Raw genomic sequence first — 25,926 nt, 5'->3', positions numbered from 1 at the left:
CCTTTTGGAAATTTTCTGAGATGCTATTGAAACCTTAACTGTTCTACATGAGATGTGCTTACCAGGAATTCTGTGTAGCTTCATGTTCTGAGATTTTATTATCTCGGTTTTATTAATAAATTACTGTTAAAAGTATCAGCCATGAGACATCAGCAGAAAATGATCTATTGATGAAAATGATTTCTTCTTATTATGAGTATGTTTATGATGATTACGAGTTCGGGCCTGATAATGAAAGTACAGAGGTATAGTTATCAGAGGTATAAAGATTCTGCTTTTGCAATGGTTGTTATTGAAATTTGTGTTTAAATCTCTCAGATGATCAGGATGTTTTATTTTCACCCAGAACATTATTTACTAAAGAAATTGAGAAGTCAGTCTTATTATGGCATTATGATTTTTGAGTAGTATGAGTATTGTGGCCTCAGTGTAGTTCAGTTCAAACATGTGTATTGATTTTCATTTTTCGCATAATCTTGATATATATATATATCAGTGAGTTAAAGATTGAATGCTATGTTCTTTTGAGTCATGCAGTAATAATGATTTGTGATTAGCTCTTTGAAGAAATAACGATAGAATGTATGTTTGAGATATCATGACAGCATAGAGAAGAACAGTTTTTGAAAAGTTATTGTCTTTTAGTTGAGACTGATTCAGTTGAGCAGTTGATTGAGTTATATGTATGTTTGAATTATTCATGGCTTCAGAGGTAAATGCGGATTTTTCATGTATAAGTAGATAAATGACCCGAGTAAATAGTACATATTCTAGAGGTTATGGTACAGAGTTGTATATGCATATCAGAATGGTTGCATCAGAGGTATATTTTTGCAAATCTAAGCTGTCTGATTGTTAAAGTTCTCATTGTATGAAGTTTAGTTTGGCTTGAATTGTGACAGCCCTAAATTGAACCTAGTCGGGAAGTGGTTTCGGGACCTCTAAACCGAGTCACCGAAGTATTTGAATGTGATATTTATTGTCTAGAATATGTGAATATGAATGTGTGAAAGTTTTAAGCTTCAATTTAGTCGATTGCATGTGAATTTAGTTAATAGGACTTATGTGAGAAAATTTAGACATGTGCTAGGCAAATGTAAGTGGCCTATTAATGCATGTTATAAAGATGATGGGTTTGCATGTCAAATTACCCAAAATTTGAACTAGTGGCCGGCCATGCTATGGGTTAAAACCTATTATAAACATGTTGTGCTAATGCTTTATGTTAGAAATAATAAAATAAAAAGGGTTAGTAATAAAATAATGGAAATTGGGGGGGTGATGAAAAAAAAAGAAAAAAAGGTTCTCATTTTGTTCTTCTTGACCGAAAAATCAAAGGAAAGAAAGGAAGAAAGGTTGAAGAGGTTCGGCCATGCTTGTAACTAGGCTAAGGTATGTTTGATGTTGTTCCATGAGATTCATGCATATTTTTAGTTGTTAGCTTGAGTTCTACCTAGCCCATGGTTTAAATCTTTGCTATGTGATGGAGATGATACTCGGCCATGGGTGTTGTCTTCTTGGTTGGTGTTTGATGTTATGGTGATGAGGCATGAAGATGATTGAATTTGAGTGCTTAATAAAAAGGATTGAATGTTAGTGTGTGTGAGAATTTGAAAAGGATGGGTCTTAACAACTTCATGAAGTATTCGGCCATGGTGCTAAAATGTTGTATTGTGTTTAAACTTAGAATTTTTAGTCATATGGATGTGTCTTGTTGTATGAGTGCTTGAACAAACTATGATTAAATGGATGCATAGATTCAAAGTGGGAAGAATTGGCTATTATGCTTGATACTAATGCCGAATATGAGAATGTTGTACATGAAAAAAAAAAGAAAATGTAGGTGAACATGACAAGTATATTGGCTTAGGGCATAAGGATATGAAAATTTTGGGTATTTATTTTTGATTGTGTGTGCATGACTATGGATAGTTGGCTGCCAAAATATTATAAATATATGGTGTATGTTAAATTTATTAAGCTACAAAACATTATACATGTTCGCCAAAGTAAATTATTTGAGTAAAGTATATCTTGGTGGTACATTTCGCTAGTATAAAATGTATATGGATGTCGTATGACTATGTTTGATTTGGGAAGTAAATTGTTTGATTTAGCTCAAGAGCCTAGAGGATCAAAGTTGGATAAGGGGAAGGAAAAAGTGATCGAATAGCCGTCGAAATCGTTCGACAACATCCGAGGTAAGTCTTTGAGTAATGGAACTTAGTTTATGATTTGATTAAGTTATGACGTATAAGCATAACAAATAAACAGTGATATAATGATTTTACTTGAATTATATGTCGAGATAATTAGTTATACCTATGACGGGTAGTCGAATGTGCATAGAGATCATGTCATAAAGCAAATCTATTTATGCTCTTTGTATGTGGCTATTGAGCCGAAAATGGGAATGATTGATAAGTGTCTTGTGTTTGAGTTCTAGTGATGAAAATGAAATATAGATGTGATATGATTTATTGATATACATGCATGAATATTCGGATGATAACCGGGCTAAGTCCCGAAGGCATTTGTGCGAGTTACTATATCCGGGCTAAGTCCCGAAGGCATTTGTGCGAGTTACTATATCCGGGCTAAGTCCCGAAGGCATTTGTGCGAGTTACCATATCCGGGCTAAGTCCCGAAGGCAGTTGAGCGAGTAGCTATATCCGGCTAAATCCCGAAGGTACTTGGTTTGGGAATGAGCGATCTTGCTGTAATAATTTCAATTAATACGCTTGTAAAATCCCAACGATGAGGTATGTTTCGTATATGCATTGGAATAGTTGATTCCTTTTAAATAGTATTCGCTCAGTCGATTAATAAGCTTCCGGCCTTTGGTTAAGTTGATCCCTTATGTATGAATATAAGGGTTGGAAATGTGAAGTAGGTATGATTTTGAGAATATGTGTATATGAAATTATCCGTTTAGTCATATGAATGCTATACTTCATTTGTGCCTAATTTCATTGCTCAAAACTTACTAAGCATTAAATGCTTATTCCGTTTCTTTGATTCTCTGTTTTATAGATTTTGGTTCGTCAGCTATCAGACTTGGGAGTGTCAAAGTCAAAGTCGCCCACACTATCAAAGCCCTTTTGGTACTCTTTTAGTTGAACTCTGATAATGGCATGTATAGGGCTGCCCTTTTGTTGTTAGTCAAGTACTTTGGTATTGTATATATTTGGATAGCCATGCGAAAATGGCTTAAATATTTTGAGCATAGCATTATAATCATTTTGTATATATATGGTTATTGAGAGGTGTGGAAATGCTTGGCAATGATTAGCCATTGGAATGGTTAATCACGATCATATTTTCGTGCTATGTATGTTAAAGGGCTAGTTGAATCATGGAAATTATGAAATAGGTAAAGTCTACCTTAAAAACAGATGCCGACAGCAGTAGTGATGTGAATTTGAAAAATCACTAAAAATAGTAGGAATGGAATTAAATATTGAATAAATTATGTAATCGAACCTCGATGAGTCTATTTTCATATGAAAGTAACGAACTGATCATATGAGCCATATTTTATGAGATGTTTAAGTTTTCGTGAAACAGGGCCAGAGCGATTTCTGGATCCCCTGTTCCGAATTTGGAAATTCATTATAAATTAACCAGAGATAATTAGATGTCATTCCATATATTTATAGATTCCTTTTTGAATCTAGTTTCTTTAGAAACAAACGGCATAAGTATTGAAGCCCTGTATAGGGAGATATCTAAGTCGTAATGCGCGAAGGTCAGAATGGTCGAACCCTGTAACAGGGGAGACTTTAACTAATAAACTGTACTAATTGGCCTGACCAAAAATTCTAGAAAACAATTTTTGGATGGATATATGAGTCTAGTTTCAGGAAAATTCTGGAATCAGTTTTTGAGTTTTGGGACTCGAGATATGATTTTTAAAGTGACTATGATGCGTTAACCAGCTTGTCTGGAATTTTAAAATGAACTGTGTTAATAAATGGAATAAGTCTGTTAACACCTCGTGTTCGACTCTGGTAACGGTCTTGGGTACGGGGTGTTACAATTTTATTGGTATCAGAGCAACGGTTTAGTCGATTCTAGGACTACCGTAATACGTTTGGGTCTAGCTATATATGCCATTATGTGATTATTTGATAGTGTGGTGATTTCTGACAATTTAAAATGTGTTTATTTATAGTAATGGATCCTGATCCCAACCGAGCGGTAGCTAATGATCTTGAGAGTGTAGCGCTGCTCCCCAAGACAAGGGACAATGGCGGCGGACTCTCAACCTATTGCTAGTAATCCGAATGATGAAGCTAGACAACCTTTTATAGCGTGATGAATGATTGGTTCAACCAATACATTCGAACTAATACAGCTGTTCCACAACCCCCATTCCCGACTAATACAACCCCTTTTGCAATACCTCCGAATCGACCAAATAAGGTCCAATAAGCCCCCGGTTGATAGAATCCGAAAACACGGGGCTACTAAATTTAAAGCTACGGATAGCAACGATGCCGAGCAAGCTGAATTTTGGTTGGACAACACTATTCGAGTACTTGATGAACTATCTTGAACACCCGATGAATGCCTAAAGTGTACTATCTCCTTGCTACATGATTCTGCCTACTATTGGTGGAATACGTTGATTTCTGTTATGCCCAGAGAGCAAGTAACTTGGGAGTTTTTCCAAACCGAGTTTCGGAAAAAGTATATCAGTCAAAGATTCATTGATCAAAAACGGAAGGAATTTCTTGAACTTAAACAAGATTCCATGTCGGTTACTGATTATGAATGAAAGTTTGTAAGGCTTAGCGATGACGCTCGAGAATGCATTTCTTGAAGTCGTGATGTGTAAACGTTTGAGGATGGGTGAACGATGATATAAAGTCGTATGTTGGCATTTTAGAAATCGAGAATTTGTGCTACTTGTCGAACGAGCTTGCAAAGTCGAAGAGCTCGAGAAGGAGAAAAGAAAAGCGATATGGGAGCAAAGGAGTTTCGTAAGAGATCTTCGGGAAAGCCCGTTCAACAGTCATCGAAGAAATTTAGAGATGACTTAGGCCGGTCTAGAGACACTTTGGGTTTTTCTAGACGAGATCGTGATCGACCCCCTGTGAGTACACGAGTCACTTCGGTCGCCAGTGTTGGAAATGATCGTCGAGACAGAACGGAGTGCCAGTATTGTGGTAAATGGCATTTGGGGAGTTGTAGATTCCATGACCGCTCCTGTTACAAGTGCGGATCAGTTGACCACTTTATTAAAGATTGCCCGAGTTGTCTGAACAGAATGTAAATCAGAGTGGGAAACCGGGTGCTACCACTGCTCGGGGTAGACCATCTAGGCATACGGGCAATGCTAGTGGCAGTCAAAGAGGATCTAGAGATGCTACAACCAGATCTGAGGCTCGTGCTCCTGCTAGAGCTTATGCTATACGCGCACGCGAGGATGCTTCCTCGCCAGATGTTATTACCGGTACTTTTACTCTCTTTGATACTAATGTGATTGCTTTGATTGACCCTGGTTCTACTCATTCTTATATATGTGAAACCTTAGTATCCAGTAATACTTTACCTGTTGAGTCTACTGAGTTTGTAATTCGGGTGTCAAATCCCTTGGGTCGTTACGTACTTGTCGACAAAGTATGTAAGAAATGTCCCCTAGTAATCCGAGGTTCCTGTTTTCCGGCCGATTTGATGCTTTTATCGTTTGATGAATTTGATGTTATCCTCAGTATGGATTGGTTGACCGTACATGATGCAATTGTAAATTGCAAAAGAAAAACCATCGATTTGAGGTGTGTAAATAACGAGATAATCCGAGTTGAGTCTACTGACTTAAATAGGTTGCCAGTTGTAATATCATCGATGTTGGCTCGTAAATATGTAAGAAAGGGTGTGAAGCATACCTTGCATATGTACTTGATGACAAAGAGTTAGAAAAGAAGCTGAATCTGCTGGGTGGTTTGTGAATATCTGGATGTTTTTCAGAAGAATTACCGGGTTTACCACCTGTTCGAGAGGTAGAGTTTGGCATCGAGCTTGTACCTGGGACTACACCGATTTTGATAGCTCCGTATCGTATGGCACCAACAGAATTAAAGGAATTGAAAGATCAGTTGCAAGAGTTGATGGATAGAGGTTTCGCTCGACCAAGTTTCTCACTTTGGGGTGCACCAGTATTGTTTGTGAAAAAGAAGGACGGAACCATGATGTTGTGCATCGACTATCGTCAGCTGAATAAGGTGACAATAAAGAATAAATATTCGATACCACGCATTGACGATTTGTTTGATCAACTAAAGGGAGCCTCGGTGTTTTCAAAGATAGATTTGAGATCGGGTTATTATCGATTCTGAATTCGAGATTCGGATATACCCAAAGCGCTTTCGAGCGAGATACGATCACTCTGAATTCTTAGTGATGCCGTTTGGGCTCACTAATGCCCCCGCGGTATTTATGGTTCTGATGAATCGGATCTTCAGACCGTATTTAGATCGGTTTGTAGTTGTGTTTATCGATGATATTTTGGTCTATTCGAGAAATGAAACCGATCATCTTGAACACAGGATTAGTGTTGCAAATTTTACGGGATAAGCGGTTGTATGCTAAGTTCGAGAAGTGTGAGTTACGGTTAAGAGAGGTTAGCTTCTTGGGACATGTGGTATCCGTGATCGGGTATTCGAGTTGATCCGAGCAAAATTTCAGCCATACTTAACTGGAAGCCTCCGAGAAATATTACTGAAGTTCGGAGCTTTTTGGGACTTGCCGATTACTACAGACGGTTTGTAAAAGGTTTTTCGATGATAGCCACACCAATGACGAAACTACTTCAGAAAGATGTTAAGTTTGAATGGACAGAAAAGTGTCAGAAAAGTTTCGATCAATTGAAAACTCATTTGATGGAAGCTCCAGTACTAGTGCAGCCCGAATCAGGCAAGGAGTTCGTCATTTACAGTGATGCATCCTTACTTGGGTTGGGTTGTGTATTGATGCAAGAAGGTCGAGTTGTAGCTTATGCGTCGAGACAATTGAAGCCACATGAGAAAAATTATCCAACCCATGATCTCGAATTAGCTGCCATCGTATTCGCTTTGAAAATATGGCGACATTACTTATTTGGTGAGAAGTGCCATGTATTTTCGGATCACAAAAGTCTCAAATATTTGATGACTCAAAGAGACTTGAATCTGCGACAAAGACGTTGGCTCGAGTTGTTAAAAGATTATGAGCTTGTCATTGACTATCACCCAGGAAAGGCTAATATGGTTGCGGATGCTTTAAGTCGTAAATCACTGTTTGCTTTCTGACGATGAATGTACACTTGTCTATTCTATCCGACAATGTGTTAGTAGCGGAATTAAAGGCTAGACCATTGTTGATTCATCAAATCCGTGAAGCTCAGAAAGTCGATGATGAATTAGTTGCAAAACGGGCTGAATGTGTTTCGAATATGGAATCAGAGTTTCAAATTGATGATGACGATTGTTTGAGGTTCGAAGTCGTTTGTGTGTTCCAAGAAATTGAACTTATTTCGATGATTACGAGCGAAGCTCATTGTAGCCGAATGTCAATTCACCCGGGAGTACGAAAATGTACAACGATCCGAGACGTTAGTTTTGGTGGCGGTATGAAACGAGACATTTCGATTTTGTTTGAAGTGTTTAATATGCCAACAAGTGAAAGCGGAACATCAAGTGCCTCTGTGTTTACTTCACCGGTCATGATACGAATGGAAATAGGAACGAATCACGATGGATTTTGTATCCGGGTTACCATTGTCGTGAGTAAGAAAGATGCGATTTGGGTTGTTGTTGATAGACCGACTAAGTCGGCTCATTTTATTCCGTGACGCACGGATTATTCATTGGATAAACTAGCTGAATTGTATGTTTCTCAGATTGTGAGATTACACGGGGTACCCATTTCTATTGTGTCGGATAGAGATCCGAGATTCACCTCGCGATTTTGGAAGAAATTGCAAGAAGCTTTGGGTACCAAGTTGCATTTTAGCACCGCTTTTCATCCCCAAACCGATGGTCAATCTGAGCAGATAATTCAAATACTCGAGGATATGTTGAGATGTTGCATCCTTGAGTTTAGTGGTTCATGGGAACGGTATCTATCTTTGATTGAATTCCCTTACAACAATAGTTTTCAATCAAGTATTAAGATGGCACCTTACGAGGCTTTGTACGGTCGTAAATGTCGTACACCATTGTTTTGGACCGAGCTCGGTGAAAGTAAAATTTTCGGAGTTGATTTGATTAAAGATGCTGAGCGGAAAGTAAAAATAATTCGTGAAAGTTTGAAGGCAGCATCGGATCGTCAGAATTCGTACGCAGATTTGAAACGAAAATACATTGAGTATCAAGTGGGAGATAAAGTGTTTCTTAAAGTTTCGCCTTAGAAAAAGATACTCAGATTTGGGCGTAAGGGAAAATTGAGTCCGAGGTTCATCGGGCCATATGAAATATCCGAACGAGTCGGTCCAGTTGCGTATAGATTAATTTTACCCCCTGAACTTGAAAAGATTCACGACATCTTTCATGTTTCGATGCCTCGACGTTATAGATCTGATCCATCGCACATAATTAATCCATCAGAGGTTGAAATTCAATCCGATATGAGTTATGAAGAAGAACCGATTCGTATCCTAGCTCGTGAAGTGAAAGAGTTACAAAACAAAAAGGTTCCTTTAGTAAAAGTGTTATGGCTCAAACACGGGATGGAAGAAGCTACTTGGGAACCCGAGAACTCTATGAAAGAACGATACCCAAACCTATTTACGGTAAGATTTTGGGGACGAAAATTTCTTAAAGTGGGGAGAGTTGTGTGACCCTAAATTGACCCTAGTCGGGAAGTGGTTTCGGGACCGCTAAACCGAGTCACCGAAGTATTTGAATGTGATATTTATTGTCCAAAATATGTGAATATGAATGTGTGAAAGTTTTAAGCTTCGATTTAGTCGATTGCATGTGAATTTAGTTAATAGGACTTATGTGAGAAAATTTAGAAATGTGCTAGGCAAATGTAAGTGGCCTATTAATGCATGTTATAAAGATGATGGGTTTGCATGTCAAATTACCCAAAATTTGAACTAGTGGCCGGCCATGCTATGGGTTAAAACCTATTATAAACATGTTGTGCTAATGTTTTATGTTAGAAATAATAAAATAAAAAGGGTTAGTAATAAAATAATGGAAATTGGGGGGGTGATGAAAAAAAAGAAAAAGGTTCTCATTTTGTTCTTCTTGACCGAAAAATCAAAGGAAAGAAAGGAAGAAAGGTTGAAGAGGTTCGGCCATGCTTGTAACTAGGCTAAGGTATGTTTGATGTTGTTCCATGAGATTCATGCATATTTTTAGTTGTTAGCTTGAGTTCTACCTAGCCCATGGTTTAAATCTTTGCTATGTGATGGAGATGATACTCGGCCATGGGTGTTGTCTTCTTGGTTGGTGTTTGATGTTATGGTGATGAGGCATGAAGATGATTGAATTTGAGTGCTTAATAAAAAGGATTGAATGTGAGTGTGTGTGAGAATTTGAAAAGGATGGGTCTTAACAACTTCATGAAGTATTCGGCCATGGTGCTAAAATGTTGTACTGTAGAATTTTTAGTCATATGGATGTGTCTTGTTGTATGAGTGCTTGAACAAACTATGATTAAATGGATGCATAAATTCAAAGTGGGAAGAATTGGCTATTATGCTTGATACTAATGCCGAATATGAGAATGTTGTACTTGAAAAAAAAAGAAAATGTAGGTGAACATGACAAGTATATTCGGCTTAGGGCATAAGGATATGAAAATTTTGGGTATTTATTTTTGATTGTGTGTGCATGACTATGGATAGTTGGCTGCCAAAAATATTATAAATACATGGTGTATGTTAAATTTATTAAGCTACAAAACATTATACATGTTCGGCCAAAGTAAATTATTTGAGTAAAGTATATCTTGGTGGTACATTTCGGCTAGTATAAAATGTATATGGATGTCGTATGACTATGTTTGATTTGGGAAGTAAATTGTTTGATTTAGCTCAAGAGCCTAGAGGATCAAAGTTGGATAAGGGGAAGGAAAAAGTGATCGAATAGCCGTCGAAATCGTTCGACAACATCCGAGGTAAGTCTTTGAGTAATGGAACTTAGTTTATGATTTGATTAAGTTATGACTATAAGCATAACAAATAAACAGTGATATAATGATTTTACTTGAATTATATGTCGAGATAATTAGTTATACCTATGATGGGTAGTCGAATGTGCATAGAGATCATGTCATAAAGCAAATCAATTTATGCTCTTTGTATGTGGCTATTGAGCCGAAAATGGGAATGATTGATAAGTGTCTTGTGTTTGAGTTCTAGTGATGAAAATGAAATATAGATGTGATATGATTTATTGATATACATGCATGAATATTCGGATGATAACCGGGCTAAGTCCCGAAGGCATTTGTGTGAGTTACTATATCCGGGCTAAGTCCCGAAGGCATTTGTGCGATTACTATATCCGGGCTAAGTTCCGAAGGCATTTGTGCGAGTTACTATATCCGGGCTAAGTCCCGAAGGCATTTGTGCGAGTTACCATATCCGGGCTAAGTCCCGAAGGCAGTTGAGCGAGTAGCTATATCTAGCTAAATCCCGAAGGTACTTGGTTTGGGAATGAGCGATCTTGCTGTAATAATTTCAATTAATACGCTCGTAAAATCCCAACGATGAGGTATGTTTCATATATGCATTGGAATAGTTGATTCTTTTTAAATAGTATTCGCTCAGTCAATTAATAAGCTTCCAGCCTTTGGTTAAGTTGATCCCTTATGTATGAATATAAGGGTTGGAAATGTGAAATAAGTATGATTTTGAGAATATGTGTATATGAAATTATCCGTTTAGTCATATGAATGCTATACTTCAGTTGTGCCTAATTTCATTGCTCAAAACTTACTAAGCATTAAATGCTTATTCCGTTTCTTTGATTCTCTATTTTATAGATTTTGGTTAAATCACTATCGGACTCGGGAGTGTCAAAGTCAAAGTCACCCACACTATCAAAGCCCTTTTGGTACTCTTTTAGTTGAATTCTGATAATGGCATGTATAGGGCTGCCCTTTTGTTGTTAGTCAAGTACTTTGGTATTGTATATATTTGGATAGCCATGCGAAAATGGCTTAAATATTTTGAGCATAGCATTATAATCATTTTGTATATATATGGTTATTGAGAGGTGTGGAAATGCTTGGCAATGATTAGCCATTGGAATGGTTAATCACGATCATATTTTCGTGCTATGTATGTTAAAGGGCTAGTTGAATCATGGAAATTATGAAATAGGTAAAGTCTACCTTAAAAACAGATGCCGACAGCAGCAGTGATGTGAATTTGAAAAATCACTAAAAATATTAGGAATGGAATTAAATATTGAATAAATTATGTAATCGAACCTCGATAAGTCTATTTTCATATGAAAGTAACGAACCGATCATATGAGCCTTATTTTATGAGATGTTTAAGTTTTTGTGAAACAGGATCAGAGCGATTTCTGGATCCCCTGTTCCGAATTTGGAAATTCATTATAAATTAACCAGAGATAATTAGAAGTCATGCCATATATGTATAGATTCCTTTTCGAGTCTAGTTTCTTTAGAAACAAATGTCATAAGTATTGAAGCCCTTTACAGGGAGATATCCAAGTCGTAATGTGCGAAGGTCAGAATGGTTGAACCCTGTAACAGGGGAGATTTTAACTAATAAACTGTACTAATCGGCCCAACCAAAAATTCTAGAAAAAACTTTGTGGATGGATATATGAGTCTAGTTTCAGGGAAAATTTACAGAATTAGTTTTCGAGTTTTTGGACTCGAGATATGATTTTTAAAGTGACTGTAATGCAGTTAACCAGCTTGTCTGGAATTTTAAAATGAACTATGTTAATAAATGGAATATGTTTGTTAACACCTCGTGTTCGACTCCGGCAACGGTCTTGGGTACGGGGTGTTACATGAATTCATGCTAATAAAGTATAAACAGTTGAAGATATTGACAATTGAAGTATCCATTATGATTTAGCTTGGTTTGAATAAAGAATTTATGGTTTCTAGAAATGTATTAATGAGAAATCAAGAGATTTTGCAACAGTTATGATGCCTAGCACCGTGATAATTATTTGATTATTTGAGAAGTACAGAGATGGATGATAACTTGATTTAGTTATACTAGTAAGAGTGTGAAATGTTATCTACTAGACTTTGAATCCGATACCTGAACTTTTAGAGAGTTAAAGTTGATTTTCAAGTATCTCAGAAGCTTTTACAGTTAGTATTGATGTTTGTGTGAAAATGTGAGGGTATTTCGAAGAATTATGCAACAGAATTAGCATTATCACCGAAAGGTTAAATGAGCTATGGTTGATTGCTCAAAGAAGTTTGTGTATTCTTCTCAGTACGAATGAGTTTTTCTACTGAAGAATTATTTGAGTTATTCATTTTGAGGTTGTCAATTGATTCAGAGTGTAAATTTTAGTTGTTATGGTTGGAAATCTAGGGTTGCACCGTGACTTTAGAAGAAAGCTGTAGTAAGTTTTGACCACGAGATTGCTAAATGTTACTGTATGTCACCTTTGTACTGATAGTTGAATTGAGGAAGAGAAATTCGCAGAATTAAATTGAGCAGAAAGGATTAGAGGAAAGTGAAAATTAATTACAAGAATCAGAGGCAGGTTATCAAAAATTGTATATAGATTCAAAAGGTAAGAATATTGACTCAAAAGAGAAATTTTTTTTTTTGAAAGTACCTTAGTGGCAGAGATTTCCATTTTGGTAAGAAAAGAAGAGTTGCGTTTCATCAGAGAGTATGAGGTTAATGATAAAATAAGGTCAGTTACTTATCAGTAGGTATTCCAGTTCAGAGCCTTAGTTTAAGAAGTAAAATGTTGGGTATGCCAAGGCTGAATGAGAATTTGAAAGTGTTCCTGGAAATCATTTTTGAATCTATTTGTAGGTAAGATTTCCGGGGACGAAAATCCCTAAAGGGGGGAGAAATGTAACATCTCAAAATAGGGCCTTAACGGAATAGTACTTGTGAAACCGCGAATTTGAGGTCAAAAAAATTTATTCCGATTAAGTTTTAAGGTTTATTCATTGATTGAATAATTGTGTGAACATTTCGTGAAGAAATTTTATGTATAAATGCCTAATTTGATAATTAGGACTAAATTGTAAAATTAGCAAAATGTGTGTTCTAGATAATAAAGGGGATTTAATTGAAATGGATTCTTAAGTGTAGGTCCTTATTTAGAATTAGACCATTATATTTAAGTTTGGACAAAAATGGGCAAGAATAGGACAAATTTGAAAGAAAAGCCTTTAAGGGCATTTTGGTCATTTAGTAATTAAAAGGATTAAAAAGGGAAATAAAGCCAAAATTGGTCCATCTTCTTCATGGAGGCCGAATATAGCATGGGGGAAGCCATGGTTAGGGTTTCCAAGCTTTCCAAGCTCAATAGAAAGTCTGTTCTAGCATCGTTTTTAATGTTCTTTACGTTTTTGGAGTCCCGATAACTTGATTTAGCTTATTCTAGCAATAATTCATGCTGGGGGTTAATATTTGGAAATATACCCATAAGTTAAATGTGTTTTTTTTTATGTTTTATGGTAGAATATGAAGCTTGAAATTATGTTAAACAACTTTTGCTAAGCGATTTTAAGTGAAAACTAGTAAAACGACATAATCGGTAAAAATACCTAATGTTCAAAAGTACACGATAAAGTGGGAATTTGATGTTGCCATAGAAGGGAAAAATGTTCAACGTGTCATAAAACATAAGAAAAATGGATAAATTTTAATTTCTGAGCCTAGGGTCAAAATCGTAATTCTACAAAGGTTTAGGGGCAGAATTGTAATTTTTTAAAAGTTTGAGTTTGGGAACGTTTTGAATAGTAAATTAATTAAATAAGTAAAATATGATGTTTTAGATCCCGAAAAGTGAGATTTGGACCTAGAATGGCAGAAAAATCGAAAATCAAGAAAGTTGGTAAAATGGTCGTTTTGGTATCGAGGTAAGTTCATATGTTTAATAAGCATTTAATTATGAATATTTGAATGATAAATTGATATTTTGGCCATAAATAATTTAGTATTGAGTTTTAGATATAATGATTAATGTTGGATAATAATTCGATATTGGAAAAAGAATTTGTATAATTTCTATGTAAGACCATATTTTGTATTATGGCTTTGTATGATAACAAGAAAGTATTGACTAGCATAGTTTGATGAGAATAAGTTAAGTTGATGAGATTGAGAATGTAAGTATGTAAGTTGAGTAGAATTTTATTATTATGCAATTATTGTTATTGGTATTTTTATTATTGAGTTATGCAACTAACCTTGAGAATTTGAGCAAGTATGATTCAGCTATGACTTGAGAAGGCATTGATATCTCAAAGTCCATGGTTGTACCATGGCAATTAAGGAAGAATTGACGGAAAAGTCCATGTTCATAACATGGCATTTAAGGAGGAATTGACAGTTAAGGATACCATGTAAGACCATGTCAAGACATGGCATTGGTAAGGCAAGGATCCCCTGTAAGACCATGTCAAGACATGGCATCGGCATTGATTAAGGATTCCATGTAAGACCAGATCAAGATGTGGCATTGGGACTAAGACAAGTGTAACATCTTGAAATAGGGCCTAAATGGAATAGTGGTTGCGAAACCACAAATCTGAGATAGAAAAGTTTATTTCGATAAATTTTTTTTATGATTTATCGAGTGATTAGATGCACGTGTTAGAGTATTAATAAGAAATTTTATAGATTGCATGTTTAATTTGCCTATTAGGGCTTATTTGCAGAAGTTGCTATAACAGCCCGATTTAGGGCCTAAACGGAATGATGGTTTTAGAACCATGAATTCGAAGTCAAAAAATTTATTCCGATTAAGTTTTAAGGTTTATTTATTGATTAAAATATTGTGTAATAATTTCGTTAAGAAATTTTACTGATAAAGTGCTTAATTGGACTTTTAGGACTAAATTGCAAAAGTTACAAAATATGTATTCTAATTCATAAGTACTTGATTGAAATGGGGTTTTAAAGAGGAGGTCCTTAAATGGTAATTAGACCATTATATTTCGTTTGGACAAAAATGGGCATGAATAGGACAAAATTTTAAAGAAAGGTCTTAAGGGCATTTTAGTCATTTGGTAATTGAAAGAAATAAAAAGAGAAAATAAAGCCAAAATTGACTCATCTTTTTCATGGAGGCTGAAATTAGCATGGGGGAAGCCATGGCTAGGGTTTTCAAGCTTTCCAAGCTCAATAGTAAGTCCGTTCTAGCCCATTTTTTCAAGTTTTTTATGTTTTTGGAATCCCGGTAACTTGATTAAGCTTATTCTAGCAATAATTTAAGCTAGGGTTCATATTTGGAAAAATACCCATAGGTGAAATGTGTTTATTTTGATGTTTTATGGTAGAATATGAAGGCTGAAATTATGTTAAGCAACTTTTGCTAAGCGGTTTTAAGCAAAAATGAGTAAAACAGCTTAATCTATAAAAGTTGTTATTGTTCATAACTATGTGTTAGAGTGACAATTTGATGTTGCCATAGAAGGGAAAAATGATCAGCATGTCATAAAACATAAGAATAAGGGATGAAGTTTAATTCCCGAGCCCAGGGGCAAAAGTGTAAATATGCAAAAGTTTAGGGGCAAAATTATAATTTTTCCAATGTTTGAGTTAAGGATTGTTTTCAATATTACATTAATTAAATAAGTAAAATATGATGTTTTAGATTCCCGGAAAATGAGATTTGAACCTAGAATGGGAGAAAAATCGAAAATCGGGAAAGTTGGTAAAATGGCCATTTTAGTATCTAGGTAAGTTCATATGTATAATAAGCATTAATTTATGCATGTTTCAATGTAAAATTAATATATTTACTATGATTTCCGAGGTGTTGAAAGTAAGTATAATTATGATGATTTAAATGTTCAATATTAATTCGACATGGAAATGAGAAAGTATATAAGTTTGTATGTAAATAATACATTATCTTTATTACGCTTTTTATATTTCATCATATTTTATGTATTGTAGCTGATTTTTGAATCATAATTGACTATTGGAAGAATGGAATAAAGTATTAGAAAGTGAGATACTTCCCGTTTGAACCTTTGGAATCGAAAGATACAGATGGTATGTAGCTAGGTCACATGTGTAATACGGGATGTATACCATGTGTACAAGAGAGCTACGAGACTTTATGAGGTAACTAGGTCGCATGGGTGATACTATGTGTACACCATGTAGACAAGAGAGCTACGAGATAGATGTAGCTAGGTTGCATGTGTGGTTCCAGGTGAAGGACACCATGTAAACAAGAGAGCTACGAGATAAAGTGGCTAGGTCACATGGGTGATACTATGTGTACACCATGTGTACAAGAGAGCCAAAATTATGTGTACAATCCAGCTAGGTCACATGAGTGGTGCTAAGTGAAGGCCACTATGTGTACAAGAGAGCATCGATTTTAAAGGTGGACTGTGTGCGATACCATCGCGCATCTGTTATTATTCCGAAGTGTTCAACTGGGAAACTGATTAAATGAAATTGTGTATGACTTTGTGAAGATAAGTGTAAGTATATACATGTGTAACTTATGAGCAATATGCTCGATATGTGATTGGAAATTGGAAAGATTGTTATGGGAAAGTGATGAATACAATTGAAGTGTGAAGATCAAAATTGACAATAAAACTGTTCTGGATAGTTGCAGTGACGTGAATCTAAAAATTTTCCAAAAATAGTAGAAATTGAATACAGACTGAATGAGATATCAAATTAGAGCTTAATGAGTCTATTTTCATATAACAGAAACAGAGTAAGCAAAGGAATTCTATATTATGAGATATATAAGTTTTTGAGAGACGGGTTCAGAATGACTACGTGATCCCCTGTTCTGATTTGGAAAAATCATTAAAAATTGTAAAAAAATAATTAGGGGATATAATTTATATGCTTGAAATCCTTAATGAGTATAGTTTCAAATTAAATAAATGATAACATCTTTTGAATTCTGTACGAGGAGAAAATTGATTCGTAGTGAAGAGTGGTCAGAACAGTTGAGCAGTGAAATAGGGGTAACTTCAATGAATAAACTGTACTAATTGGATAGACAAAAAATTCTGAAAATTTTATGGTAAGAATATATGTGAATCTAGTTTCAAGGAAAATTAACAGTTTGTAATTTGGAGTTCTATAACTCCAGAAATAAATAATTTAGTTGCTAGTACTCTGCTAGACAGCTTATTTTGAACCTGTTTATGATTGTAATAGTGAAAGTATGTGTGTTTGTGATGGTAATATTCTGGGAACATATTGTGACTTTGTTTAAAGTATGATAATGTATTGTTTATTAATATTTACATACTTACTTACTAAGCTATAATGCTTACTCCCTTCCTTTCCTTTTTCTTATAGTGTAGCAGATGTTAGCTCGAGTTGGAGGTCGCCGGAGGTTAAATCACACTATCAAACTATTGATCGATATATAAAGGTTTTAAAGTATTTAAGTCTTTGGCATGTATGGAGACTCGTTTAATTGTTATTAAATTGCTAGGAGTTGGCCTAAAATACTGACCTATGTTATTTGAAGGTCTCTATTGTATAAAGTCATTTAATGTAGATAGTCTTGAATATGTTTAAAAAGTTTAAAATTGACGAAATTTTATGTCTTGGTTTTAAATGATTACAAGTACTCAAGTCTAGTAATACCCTTGTACCCTGTTCCAGCGTCGGATACGGGTAAGGGGTGTTACAACAAGGATACCATGTAAGACCATGTTTGGAACATGGCATTTGGTAAGATAAGGTTATCATGTAAGACCATGCCAAGGCATGGCATTGATATGTTCTATAAGACAAGGATACCATGTAAGACCATGTTTGGAACATGACATTTGGTAAGATAAGGATATCATGTAAGACCATGCCAAGGCATGACATCGATAAGTTCTATAAGGCAAGGAAATCATGTAAGACCATGTCGAGACATGGCATTGATGAGTTACCATAAGGCAAAGGTCCCATGTAAGACCATGCCAAGGCATGGCATTGGTGAGTTCATAAGGCAAGGATACCACGTAAGACTATGTCAAGACATGGCAATGGTAAGTTCAAAAAGGAAAAGGTTCTCGAGTAATCCAAAGAGTAAGTCAAAGAAACGACAAGGTGAGAACATGAAGAAAGAGTACAAGTATACATATAAGGCTTATTTAATATTGAGATTGTAAGTAATTGAGATTATCAAGTATTAAGTAAGTGATGAGTTTTCAGTTATGCTTGTGACACTTTATGACATGATTGGCAATATGCCTATATTATGAAAGAAGACTAATGTGTTAAGTGAGATGTTGCAGGTATGTAACAAGCTATTAAGTAAGATGCCTTTTGTATTCTAAGCTTTTGGTAAGGTTACCGATGAGTAAGATGGGAAAGTAAGAACTAAACATTATTTAAGCAAATTATGACAGCATAGTAGTAAGCTAAATTGATTGCTAATGCTTATTATTTTACATGCGAACTTAATAAGCTTTATAAGCTTACTTCTTTCACTTTCCCATGTTTCAGAGTACTTAAAAGCAAGCTCAGGTTGGAGGTCGTCAAAGATCACTTGACATTATTGACTATCAAGTTACCAAATGGGTATCTTCGTTTACAAACGTTCTAGTTTATGGCATGTATAGGGACTTAGCCAATTTGTGTGTATGTCCTTATGATATGGCTAAAGAATTATATGTAAATATTTGATAATGATTAGCTATTTAAATGGCTAATGAAAAACATGTTTCGGTGTTATGTATGCCTAAATGGTAGTTAATACAAAGAAATCATGAAAAAGTGAAATTAGCATTAAAACAGTATTGAACAGCAACAGTGACGTGATCTTGAAAAATCACCAAGAATAGTAGAAATGGAATTAGGTGATGAATGAGATATAGAATTAAATCGTATTGAGTCTATTTTCATATGAAAGAAACATAGTAAGAAAAAGAAGTGTATATTAAGAGATATTTAAATTTTAGTGAGACAGGGTCAGAGCGATTTCTAAATCTCCTATTTTGACTTTATAAATTCACTAAAAATTTTACAAAAAGAATGAAGAGTTATAGTTCATATTTATAGATTCTGTAGTGAATATACTTTCAAAAGAAACAAACATCATGGCTATTTGCATTCTATACAAGGAGAAAATTGATTCGTAGTGAGGAGAGGTCAGAGTAGTCGAACAGTGCAATAGGGGAAATTTTAACGAATAAAATATACTAATTGACTTGACCAAAAATTCTGGAAAAACATTAGTAAGAAGATATATAAGTCTAATTTCAGGAAAAATTCACGAATTTAAATTTTGAGTTTTGTGACTTGAGTTATGATTTATTTAGTGACTATGACGCAGGTGGGCAGTTTTATAAGGAATAATGAAATAAATTGTTTTAATTTGTCCAAGTATTCGGAAAATTTTTAATGTTCCCTGTTTGGTCATGAACCGTTTTAATTGCATGTTTTAGGGTCTCGAGGGCCCCTTTTAGGGACATATTGAATGAATGTAAAAAAATTAATTTTAAATTATGCCCTGAATTAGTAAGTTAAGTCAGGTAACGCCTCGTGCTCGACTCCGGTGATGGTCTCGGGTAAGGGGTGCTACACTTCTTGCCCATAAGGCCGAATACACATGACATATTTACACATATACTTTTCATTCATGTCACACATGCTTGTGACTAATATCATAACACTCACTTACCTTGTTGCAAATAATTACTAAAGTAATACATACCTAATCACTTAGCTAATTTTACATATTTGTTCCCCACTTATCGATGCCCGATGAATCATTCGGAATTGTGTAGGACACTCGGATAATGACACATGTATCGTACAATGCCAACGTCCCAGACGTGGTCTTACATGTAATCAAATATCGATGCCACTGTCCCAGACGGGGTCTTACTCGTACACTTATATCGGAATCACATATCGATGCCATGGTCTTACTCGCACACATATATTTGGATCCTATGTCATGACATATGTATCCTAACTATTCCTAAGGTTCATACGGGGCTTTCGGACGTCGTAACTCAGTCGAAACGAACTCGGAATGTAGTAACTAAGCTTATTCATATTCGGCCATAATGTATATAATTTCATACATTTATTTCTAGCATACATATTTAATATTAAACTACAATTAAACACGTCTATTTGCTTATAAATTTACCTGGGACGATACAAAACGGAATAGGGCAGCTAGTCGACAACTTTCGTTTTCTCCCGATCCAAATCTGATTTCTTTGGTTCTTGATCTAAACATATTCAATTTAAGCTCATTCAAACATATTTTCGTTCAATTTAGTCCAAAAACACATAAATGGGCAAATTACCATTTTACCCCTAACATTTACACTTTTTTACAATTTAGTCCCTATTACACAAAACACAAAATATTCAAAATTTCAAGGTACCCATGTTTGGCCAAATATTCCTAGCGTTCATACAAGCCCATATATTTCATTTATTTCACATTTTAGTCCCTAAAATTATTATTTTTACAATTTAGTCCTAATTGCTCAAAATCATGAAAAACTCCAATACAAAATATGTTAATCTAAAACATATCTTTCATATTTCATCATCAAACAACAAAAATACAAGATATCAACAATGGCATAACTCAAAATATTCATCAAAATAAAAAATTAAAGCTTGGGTTTTGTAGTACTCGAAGCAACGATCTCAAAACGTAAAAATTATCAAAAACCAAACTAGAACTTACCTTGAATCAAGCTTGAAAGAGCCGAACCCTAGGTTTCTTTTCTCTTTTCTTTTGTTTTAATGTTTCAGTCATGGAAATAATAATATGAACATGGTTTCTTGTTATATGTTTTATTATATACTTATTATTACTTATTTTACTATTATAACCTTAGTTATAAAATTATAAAATCATATATAACATACCCATTACCGTCCACTTTACTTAATATTGGGCTAAGTGAAATATAAAGGCTTCCATTTAAAAAGCCAAGTGCAATTCAACCTCTTTTAGAAATAACCACCTAATTTTCATTTTACGTGATTAAGTACTTTTATTTAATCGGACACTCAAACGACAAAATTAAATCACGAAAATTTCACAGACATAAATTCACACAAAATAAACACAGAAAATAATTTTAAAATATTTTTTGACTCGGATTCTTGGTCCTGAAACCACCATTTTGACTAGGGTCTAAATCGGGCTGTTACAACTCTCCCCCCTTAGGGATTTTCGTCCCCGAAAATCTTACTTGTGAATAGGTTGGGATAGCGTTCTCTCATTGTATCCTTTGGTTCCCATGTTGCTTCCTCAACACCGTGTTTATGCCATAATACTTTATCTAACGGTCTTTTTATTTTGTAACTCTTTAGTCTTACGAGCCAGAATACGAATCGGTTCTTCCTCTATGACATATCAGGCTTAATCTCAACCTCAGTCGGACTAATCACATGTGAAGGGTCAGACCGATATCTACGGAGCATCAAAACATGAAATACATTGTGGATCTTTTCTAACTCAGGTGGAAACAATAGTCTGTAAGCAACTGGCTCGATACGCTCTATTACCTCATACGGCCCAATAAACCTTGGACTCAATTTACCTTTGCCACCAAATCTGAGTATTTTCTTCCACAGTGATACTTTTAAGAAAACTTTATCTCTGATCTGAAACTCTATATCTTTGCGTTTCAAGTCCACATAAGATTTTTGACGATTCGATGCTGCTTTCAGACTTTCACGAATTACTTTCACTTTCTGTTCAGTTTCTCTGATCAAGTCGACCCTGTGTATCTTGTTTTCACTAAGCTCAGTCCAGTACAATGGCGTACAACATTTACGACAATACAAAGTCTCATAAGGTGCCATTTTAATACTCGATTGAAAGTTGTTATTATACGCAAATTCAATCAGAGGTAGGTATCATTCCCACGTACCTTCGAACTCGAGAATGCAACATCTCAACATATCTTCAAGTATCTAAATGATTTGCTTAGATTTGCCATCTGTTTGCGGATGGAAAATAGTACAGAAATGTAATTTCGTACCTATTGCATCTTGTAGTTTCTTCCAAAACCGCGATGTAAACCTCAGATCTCTATCCAAAACAATAGATATAGGCGGACCTCTATCCAAAACAATAGATATAGGCACACCATGAAATCTCACAATCTGAGAAACATACAATTCAGCCAGTTTATTTAGCGAGTAGTTTGTACATATTGAAACAAAATGAGCCAATTTATTCAATCTATCAACAACAACCCAGATTGAATCTTTCTTGCTCGGTGTCAATAGTAAACTAGTTACAAAATCCATCGTGACTCTATCCCACTTCCACTCAAGTATCATAATCGGCTGAAGTAATCCGGAAGGTACCTGATGCTTGGCTTTTACTTGTTGACAGACTAAACATCTTGCAACAAAGTCAGAAATGTCTCGTTTCATATTATGCCACCAGTAAAGTTGTTTCAAATCATTATACATCTTTGTACTACCTGGGTGAACTGATAACCAACTACTATGAGTTTTATTCAAAATCATCTGAATTAACTCTGAATTCCTTGGAACGCATATTCGATTTTTGAATCTCAAACAGTCATCAACATCAACTCTGAATTCTGAATCAGCATCTATATCACACTGAGCTTGTTTCGTTATCAACTCATAATCAACCTTCTGTGCATCACAAATTTGTTGAACAATAACGGTCTTGCTTTCAATTTAGCTATTATCAAACCATCATCAAACATAGCTATATGCATATTCATTGCACGTAAAGCAAACAGTGATTTTCGGCTTAAAGCATCAGCAACAACATTAGCCTTCCCCGGGTGGTAGTCAATCATAAGCTTGTAATCTTTTAGCAATTCTAACCATCAGTGTTGTCTCAAATTCAAATCTTTTTGAGTTATCAAATACTTCAGATTTTTATGATCAGAATAAACATGACATTTTTCACCAAACAAATAGTGACACCATATTTTCAACGCAAACACAATAGCTGCCAATTCCAAATCGTGTGTCGGGTAGTTCCTTTCATGTGGCTTCAACTGTCTCGAGGCATAAGCTATAACTTTGCCTTCCTACATCAAAACACAGCCTAAACCATTTAAAGATGAGTCACTAAAGACAACAAATTCTTTACCCGATTCTAGCTGAACTAGTACTGAAGCTTCGGTCAAAAGGGCTTTCAACTGATCAAAGCTTTTCTGGCACTTCTCTGACCATTCTAATTTAACATCTTTCTGCAATAGTTTCGTCATCGAAGCTGCAATCATAGAGAAACCTTTTCACGAACCACCTATAATAAGCTGAAATTTTGCTCGGATTAACTCGATTACCTGATGCTGATACTACATGGCCCAGAAAACTAACTTCACTTAACCAGAACTCACATTTACTGAATTTCACATACAACTGCTTATCTCGCAAAGTCTGTAACACAAGTCTCAAATGCTCGGCATGTTCAGCTTCATCACGAGACTAGATCAAAATGTCATCTATAAACACAACCACAAACCGGTCCAGATACGGTCTGAAGATCTGATTCATGAAATCCATGAAAACATCAGGTGCATTAGTGAGTCCGAACGGCATAACCAAAAACTCGTAGTATCCGTACCTCGTTCGAAAAGCAGTCTTTTGTAACACTCCTTACCCGAGACTGTTGTCAGAATTGAGCACGAGGCATTACTAAACTTAATCTATCACTTAAATAGTTTTAAATTGTTTATTTAAGCATTTCGGAATGTGCTGCCATTCTGCGTCGTAGTCGCCTAAAAATTCATATCTTGAGTTCCGAAACTCGAAATTAAGATCCGTAAATTTTTCCTGAAACTAGACTCATATATCTATCTAGTAATTTTTTTCATAGATTTTTTACTTGGCCAATTAGTATAGTTTATTAGTTAAAGTTTCCCCTGTTTCAAAACTGCACTGCACTAACCTCTTGTTACTACAAACCATGTTTCTTCCTGTACAAAATTCATATAACTAAGCCGTTGTTTCTATTAAAACTAGACTCAACAAGGATTATAACCATATAAATAATACCTTCTAATTAGTTTTGTACAATTTATGGTGAATTTCCAAAACTGAAATAGGGGTTCCAGAAATCGCTCTGACCCTGTTTCACTAAAACTCAGATATATCATGAAATATAATACCTTTACCTATTTTTCTTATTTTCGTAAGAAAATAGACATAATAAGCTTTAATTTCATATATTATTCATCTTCAAACTATGTTTATACAATTTTTAGTGATTTTTCAAAGTTACGTTATTGCTGTTACTTGAATCTGTTTTTAGGTTACTTTCACATTTTTCATAATTTTCATGTGATAATCACCATTCAATCATACATATTAATAAACATGCATATCATCGGCCATTTTTATTAGCTAATCACTAGCAAGTATTTACACATCATTCCTTGTTCATATTATACCAAAAGTGGCTAAGTTTCTATACATGCCATACACAAAACAAAACGTCTAATTATACCGAGTTATTTCTTTGATAGTGTGATCGGCCTCCGACGTTTCCTTCGATCCCCGAGTGGCTAGATAAGTACTATAAGATGAAGAAAATAAAGAGATTAAGCACTAGGCTTAGTAAGCTTACAAGCAAATAAATCACAACATTCAACATAATGGATAATTATGCATAATATCATCTAACATCATAAATTTCTTTACTTCTCAATTTCTATCTTCTTCTTTATTCCTTACCTTCTTTCTTACGACTTTTCCTTTTCATAAGTATAATCTACTTTTCCTTTGCTGTTAATTCACTGTAATTTAACTCTTATCCGACCCGTTGAACCACTCGAAATACTAAGGATACTAGGGTCGTTCTGCTCTATCAATATCTCGCCAATGCCATGTCTTTGACATGGACTTACATGAATTATTCCTCTCCAATGCCATATATAATATGGACTTACATGGCTCAATCCTGTCTCCAAAGCCATATTTCTAATATGGACTTACATGGCTCATTTCGTTACATCTGTCAACCCTAATATCCTAACATTCCTAGGGTTCAACCGAGGCTTTCTAACACTTTTCCTCTGTCACTTCACCTTAAATTCGACTTTAAATATTTTCATAACATAAATATATAAATGCTGAAATTGACAATAATAATGTAAAATAAAATAATATTGCATTTTTACTGTAAACTTACCTCGATACAAAATGTGACTAAACTTTACAATTTAGTCCTTTACTTTTTCTTTTCCCCGATCTACTCTCGAATTTCGCTCTTCTTGATCTATAATAGCAAATTTAGCTTATTTAATATCAACATTTATCAAAACAACCCTTTACTCAAACTTTTGCAAAATTACATTTTGCCCCTAAACTTTCACATATTTGCACTTTTTCCCCAAGGCTCGTAAATTAAACTTCATCCTATTTTCTTATGTTTTATGACATGCTGATCATTTCTCCCTTCTATGAAAACATCAAATTCACACACTAACATGTACTTATGACTATTAGGTATTTTTACCGATTAAGCCTTTTTACTCGTTTTCACTTAAAACCAAGTAGCACAAGTTGTCTAACATAATTTAAAACCTCATATTCCATCATAAAACATCAAAATACACAAATTTTACCTATGGGTATTTTTCCAAATTTGATTCCTAACTTAAATTATTGCTAGCATAAGCTTTATCGAGCTACCGGGACTTCAAAAACGTAAAGATCATTAAAAACGGGGCTTGGAATCACTTACTATGAAGCTTGAAAGTTGGAAAACACCCCAGCTATGGAGAGAGGTAAGGTTCTACTGGTAACTTGAAGAAGATGATACAATTTTATCATCT

At 34.9% G+C, this 25,926-nt stretch overlaps 1 long non-coding RNA gene across 1 annotated transcript; it reads right to left on the bottom strand.

Annotated features, from left to right (window-relative positions):
• Nucleotides 1-24,457: 24,457 nt before the first annotated feature.
• On the bottom strand, nt 24,458-25,374 carry LOC128292979 (uncharacterized). The gene is made up of 2 exons (XR_008282987.1): nt 25,281-25,374; nt 24,458-24,665 (listed from the first exon to the last, which is right to left on the bottom strand). It is a non-coding gene; the product is annotated as an uncharacterized LOC128292979 (long non-coding RNA).
• Nucleotides 25,375-25,926: the final 552 nt, after the last annotated feature.

This window comes from Gossypium arboreum, chromosome 5, assembly GCF_025698485.1.
Source record: "Gossypium arboreum isolate Shixiya-1 chromosome 5, ASM2569848v2, whole genome shotgun sequence".
Taxonomy (NCBI): Eukaryota; Viridiplantae; Streptophyta; class Magnoliopsida; order Malvales; family Malvaceae; genus Gossypium; species Gossypium arboreum.
The sequence above is the reverse complement of the archived record's forward strand: the minus strand, read 5'-3'. Positions and strand labels throughout refer to the sequence as shown.